The sequence below is a fragment of the Tursiops truncatus genome, chromosome 13 (assembly GCF_011762595.2).
Source record: "Tursiops truncatus isolate mTurTru1 chromosome 13, mTurTru1.mat.Y, whole genome shotgun sequence".
NCBI classification, from domain to species: domain Eukaryota; kingdom Metazoa; phylum Chordata; class Mammalia; order Artiodactyla; family Delphinidae; genus Tursiops; species Tursiops truncatus.
Window position 1 is genome coordinate 726,542 of NC_047046.1, and position 6,000 is coordinate 732,541.

The 6,000-nt window shown below is 54.5% G+C and overlaps 1 long non-coding RNA gene across 1 annotated transcript; it reads left to right on the forward strand.

The window, feature by feature from the left end:
* The first annotated feature begins 3,084 nt into the window (after positions 1-3,084).
* Positions 3,085-5,188, forward strand: LOC141276240 (uncharacterized). The gene is made up of 3 exons (XR_012325504.1): positions 3,085-3,681; positions 4,525-4,580; positions 4,787-5,188. It is a non-coding gene; the product is annotated as an uncharacterized lncRNA (long non-coding RNA).
* The last annotated feature ends 812 nt before the right edge of the window (positions 5,189-6,000 follow it).

Here is a 6,000-nt window from a genome sequence, read left to right on the forward strand (position 1 = left end):
AGCCTGTCGTTCTCTTCTGTTGAGTCCTGATTACTTGGCCCTTCTCATAATCTGATTGGAAGCCTGTGTCATCAGGGTTCCTTGGCACTGACATGGCCACTGGTCAGGGGGCTGGGATGCTGAGACCAAGGCATGGGTGCAGGGTCACCTGCCCATGTGTCACAGTGTGTAGACCTGAGAGGGCTAGTCTCAAAGGCAGCACGTAGCATTTGGGATTATGTTCAGCTGCACCTAACAGAGACCTGATTAAGCAAATAGGGACACAAAAACAGCGTAGGGCTCGAACAACGGCTTGAGGATGTCAGTGAGAACTCAGACTCACTTCCTTCTCTACCACCCTTAGTGTGTGTCTTTTTTTACCTCATGGCTACAAAATGGCTGCTGCCCTCCAAGCATTACATCTACATTCAAAACAAGAAGGAGGAAAAGGCGCCACACCTAAGTCAGAAAAAAGCTTTCCCAGAAATCCCCAGGAGATCTCTACTCATTGGGCCAAACTCTGTCACATGGCCATGCCTCACTATAAGAGCATCTGGGAAATGTAGTTTTTTTAAAAATTATTTATTTATTTTAGCTGTGTTGGGTCTTCGTCTCTGTGCGAGGGCTTTCTCTAGTTGTGGCAAGCTGGGGCCACTCTTCATCGCGGTGCACGGGCCTCTCACTATCGCGGCCTCTCCTGTTGCGGAGCACAGGCTCCAGACGCGCAGGCTCAGTCGTTGTGGCTCACGGGCCTAGTTGCTCTGTGGCATGTGGGATCCTCCCAGACCAGGGCTCGAACCCGTGTCCCCTGCATTAGCAGGCAGATTCTCAACCACTGCGCCACCAGGGAAGCCCGGAAATGTAGTTTTGTACAGCTGTCCCACTGCCACCCAAACCAAATTAGGGTTCTGTTAGGAGGGGGAGACCGGATCTAGGTAGACAGTTGGCTGCTGCTGCCGCACACACTTTGGGGAGAAACCACATCAGGATGGAACAGACCATGGAACCAAGCAATCCGTCGAAAGAGGGGGCGTGAGGCCTGAAGTCAGCAGACCGGCGTGAGAGCAACCGTAGTGAATAAATGAAAATTGACATTTTTGGTTCCTTAAAAGAAGTTAAGAGACTTTATTTTTAGAGCAGCTTTACGTTTACAGAAAGTTGAGGAGAAAGTACAGAGAGTTCCCAGATAGACCCTCTGCGCCAATATCTCCTCTTATGAACGTCTTACGTTAGTGGGTACACCGGTTACAACTGCTGAACAAATACGTCATTATTAACTGAAGTCTGTAGTCCAACGAGGATTCACCCTGTACGGTACATTCTATGGGTTTGACAAATGCATGGTGTCATGTCTCCGCCACCATAGTGTCATACAGAAGAGTTTCACTGCCCTGCCTGGACCAATGCTAACTCTGTGTTTATTTAATCTTCATGAAACCCCACGAGGAAGGTTGTATTATTGCACCCATTTCACAGAAGAGGAAACTGAGGCACTGAGATGTGAACTGTATTAGCCCAGGGCCACCTGGCTACCCAGGATTAGATTTCAGTCTGGCTGATCTGAGCCTGAATTTGGAGCCACTGCCCTGTGCAGAACCAAAGGAGTGAGACCGTTCAGGGGTGTGGGGAGGTGGGGGTGGGAGTGGGCCGCACAGGGGTGCAGGGGGGGTACCCTGAGCCTGAGATGGGCCCCGAAGCGCTGGACCCAGGCGGCCCCCTCCTGGCGTCTCTGCGACCTCCAGTGCTGCTGAGGGGTGGGGGACCCCATCCCACCGCCCACCTGTCCACCCACCTGTCAGGAAGCAGTCTCCAGGCAGAGGGAGCCAGCCCTTCCGAACAGAGAGATGTCCCACTGTTCTGTTCTGTTCTCTGTTATTTCTCCTGCAGAGGCAGAGAACAGAAATATTTCAGATGTGAATTTATTCTTCTTTTCTGCTGCTCCAACTTACCTGTTCATTCTCCAAGGCAGGGCAGGGCTGGCTGAGTCAACATCGTACCTGACAGCTGCATCAACAGCGCTTTGTCCGTAATTACTACACTTAGTCCAGGTGTCATTACCCATAATTTGAGGAGGGAAGTAATCACGTTTTTGCCTTGCAGTCTGCAGCTGCGACTTAGACAGATGCACCGTCTCTTACTGCAGGAAGGTCCGGGACTCTGGAAGAACCTGGGAGGCTCGGGGGGCCGGGGCGCGTGCAGGTACTGTGCTGGGTTGACGGGGGAGGCTGGGGGGGCGGGGCGCATGCAGGTACTGTGCTGGGTTGAGGGGGGAGGCTCGGGGGACGGGGCGCGTGCAGGTACTGTGCTGGGTTGGGGGGTGGAGCTGCACCCCTCGGCTCCATCCTGTTGGACCTTCTGGGGCTGCCCCAGGTCTGGGCTCTGTGGCACTGTCAGACCGCGCCCCCCGATCTGGCCGGGCATCCTGCCGTGCCCGTCCCAGGGGCTGTCTTCGCCTGCACATCCCGTGGACGCCTGCTGGAGCAGCACCTCCTATTTGCAGTAGGAGCTCCTGCCTTTGTAGGTGGACAGAACCATTACCTCGCAGTGTGGGAAGGACTCGCTTAGGGGGCCTCTCTTGTGATGGGAATGTAAGTACGCGGGCTCCCGAGGCGCTAGGGGGGCAGGACAGCGCCGCCTCCAGGGAAGTGGTAACAGATGCACGGAGCCAGGATCTCGAAGAAGGGGCGTGCGCGGGAGTGTGGAGGGCTGTTCAGGGAGAACGTGCGCCGATGGGCCCATTTTCCAGGCTTGGAATCTTTTTAGCAATTTGCCAAGATAACCTGAATGAGAAGATGTAGAGAAAGCACGTGAAAGCAAACGCATCTTGCTGGACAAAAGCGCAGGCGAGCCCGTCAGGGGTCGGACACGGGTGGCTTCATTGTGTTTCTGTCGCTGCTGCCCCACCAGCCAAAGATGCGCCCCACCGCACCCCGCCCTGCCCCCAGACCCCGCCCCCCCTGGAGGGGGGCAGAGCCATGCCTTGTATATGTCGGTTTGCTTCTGCCCACTTTCTTTGAGACTCTAGGTTATCACACATCCTCTGGTGGGATGCGTTTTCCAAAGATGGCTGCAACAGCATCTCCTTGTATCGGTCCCTGAGGCTGCTGTAACAAAGTACCACAGACTGAGAAGCTTAAACGACAGACATTTATAGTCTCTCAGTTCTGGAGGCTGGAGGCCTGACATCCAGGTGTCTGCAGGGCTGGTTTGTCCTGAGGCGTCTCTCCTTGGCGTGTAGACGGCCGTCTTCTCCCCGTGTCCTAGTCCCTTCTAATAAGGACACTTCTTAGACGTGTACAGAAATCGTGTTGTCTTAGGGCCCACCTTCATCTCAACTAGATCATCTACAAAGATCAGGTCACAGCTGACGTCCTGGGGTAGGACTCCATCGTATTTTTCTGGGGGACACCAACGACACTCCATTTTCCATGCTCCCATGGAGCGGTGGGGTCCCTGTCCCCTCCCTGGGTGGAAGTGATGTCACATGACTTCGGGGTTAGGTCATAAAGGTGATGCTTGTCTCTGATCTCAGAACCTGACCTCCATGCTGTGAGGAAGCCCAGACGGCCCGCAGAGAGGCCACATGGGGGCAAACTGAGCCAACAGCTGGCACCAACTCAGGGCCCCCCGTCCACGCCGAGCCGCCCCGGCTGGTGCCCCGTGGGACAGAGATGACCCTTCCCTGCCAATCTGCACCCACACGTATGTTCGTGAGCAAAATAGATGGTTGCTGTTGCTTTATGTCATTAAGTGATTTGCTAGGTATGCAGCAGCAGGTGCAACCCCGAGTAAGTGATTCCAAACCCCCAGGGAGGCCTCAGGTGGGGAGTATGGGGGGGATGACAGGGGACAGGGTTCCTTCCAGCACACTGGCTGGCCAGAGTGGGAGTCTCCTTAGCTTCCTTCCAAACTAGCACGGCACCATGGTCTGGGGCCAACTGGTTGAGCCACAGTACAGAGCCCAGGTGAGGCCCCGTCAGAGCCTCTGCGGGTCTGGACCAGCAGCCCACGGTGTCCGTGGGACTGTGCAGGACCAGCGATCAACAGCGCCACCTCGTGGCACTAGGCACGCATCCCACTCACTTCTCTGCCCGTCCAGCCCTTGGAAACAGGGCTTTCCTTTGAACTGACACCCCCATCACTATGGCTTCAGGTGGCGGGGAAAGCCTCCAGGGAGATGCGCTGGACTTACTGTGACCACAGTGAATCATACGTCAATCCTAACTGACAGAAACTCAGTTCAACCTGGATCCAGCCCCAAAGGGCTCGTGTAACTGAAGGTTTAAGGACAGACAGAGCTTCAGGCATAGCTTTATCCAGGCGCTGAATCCATGCTGTCGGGAGTCTTCCGTCCTCAGCTCCCAGCTCTGTCCTCTCTTGGGTGGGCTTCATCTCCAGGCAGGCTCTCGCCGTGAGGTGGCCCCTGGAGGTCTCTCTCCCTTTCTCTCTCTCTCCCATGCTCGCTCTCTCTCAATAGCTGAAGCAAGGATCCTAGGGTTGCGTCTGACCTTGCCTGACTGGGTCATGTCTTCTTTCCTGAACCAGTCCCTGGGCCAGGGGGTGGAATGTGCTGATTGGCCAGGACCCGATCCTGGAAGCAGGTAATGAGGTCAACCTCACCCACAGCTTGGGTACCGAGAGCTGCGGGGACTCCCCCAAGGGAAGCTGTGCTGCTGGTGCCCCACAGGAGGGGCACTGGCTTCTGAGCGGGCAAAGCACAGGTGTTTATTACACAAGGAGTGAGTCAGGTGTGTGACTGATGGTTAGCTGGAAACAAAGGGAAGATGTGTAATTTTCTGTGCCCTAGGCTGATAGACGGTCATCGCTGTTACCTGTGTCTGGAAACGGGGCTTCCTGACTCCGCGTGTCAGATGCAGGAGAGTGCCCGACCTCTCTGCCCATCTCTTCTCCTTCCCCACGCTTTGGCCCCGTTGCGGTGGGACCAGGCCCTCCTGCGTGTCTGCCGGGGGCTCCGGCTTATACTACTGATGACAGTGTCCCCAGGAAAGCCCTTGGGCTCCCCCCTCCACCTTTGCCCTTCGCGCCAGCCAAGGAACAGAAGAGGTCAGGAGATGGGAGGAGGTGGTGATTCTGCTTCACGGCCGCGGGGGCTCCGTGGCTGAGCTATGCCCGGCAGCGTATTCATGAAGACCAGGCACAGCCTCCTAGTTGCTTAATGATGGGCTTCATTAAAAGGGAAGATCAGTAACCAGGGTAATAAAAGCTCAAAGATAATGGAAACAGTTAAACCGCTTTGTCCTATAGGTAACATAAAAGGATACATCCGTCTAATGAATGCTTCCTTGAAGCCAAGCTTCCTGGCTCTTCCATACGGACAATGTGGGTTGAATTAAAAATGATCATATGTGCAATGCAGTGTCAAGACCACAGACAGAAGCTTCAGGAAGGGTAACATGCCCACTCTCACAATTTCCCTGATTTGGGTGTGAATCCCTTGTTCGGGGACCAACCCCTAAGGAGGGAACCACAGAGAGCCTGTCTGTGTCATGTATGTCTGTGTGGCCTGTGTCTGCCTTTTTATCATTCATTCACTCATTCAACAAACACTTGTATTCAGAAGATACAGTGATGAGTAGGGATGGATATTTTGGTTTTCAGGGGGCCTTCTAGTCTAGCAGGAGAGACAGACACTGATTAAGTAACCACATGTTTACATTTCTATGAACTTTGGTAAGTGCTCTGAAAGAAAGCATATGGGACTACCAAGAGAAAAGCAGGAGATCCTGACATTCTGGGAGGGAGGCTAAGATTGGAAAGCTGAGCGGCAGCTAAGTTGATGGAAGGGAAACAGATGAGGCAGAGAGAACAGCACATGCAAAGGCCCTGAGGCAGGAGAGGGCCTGGCACATCCAAGGAATCACACGAGGACCAGGTGGTTAGAACACAGTGAGAAGGGAGAAGAGACGAGAGGTGAGGTGGGGGCAGCAGGCCTGGACCCCCGGGGCCTTGGAGACAACATCAAGGACTTGAGTATTATCCTTAGAGCAATAGGGGCTACTG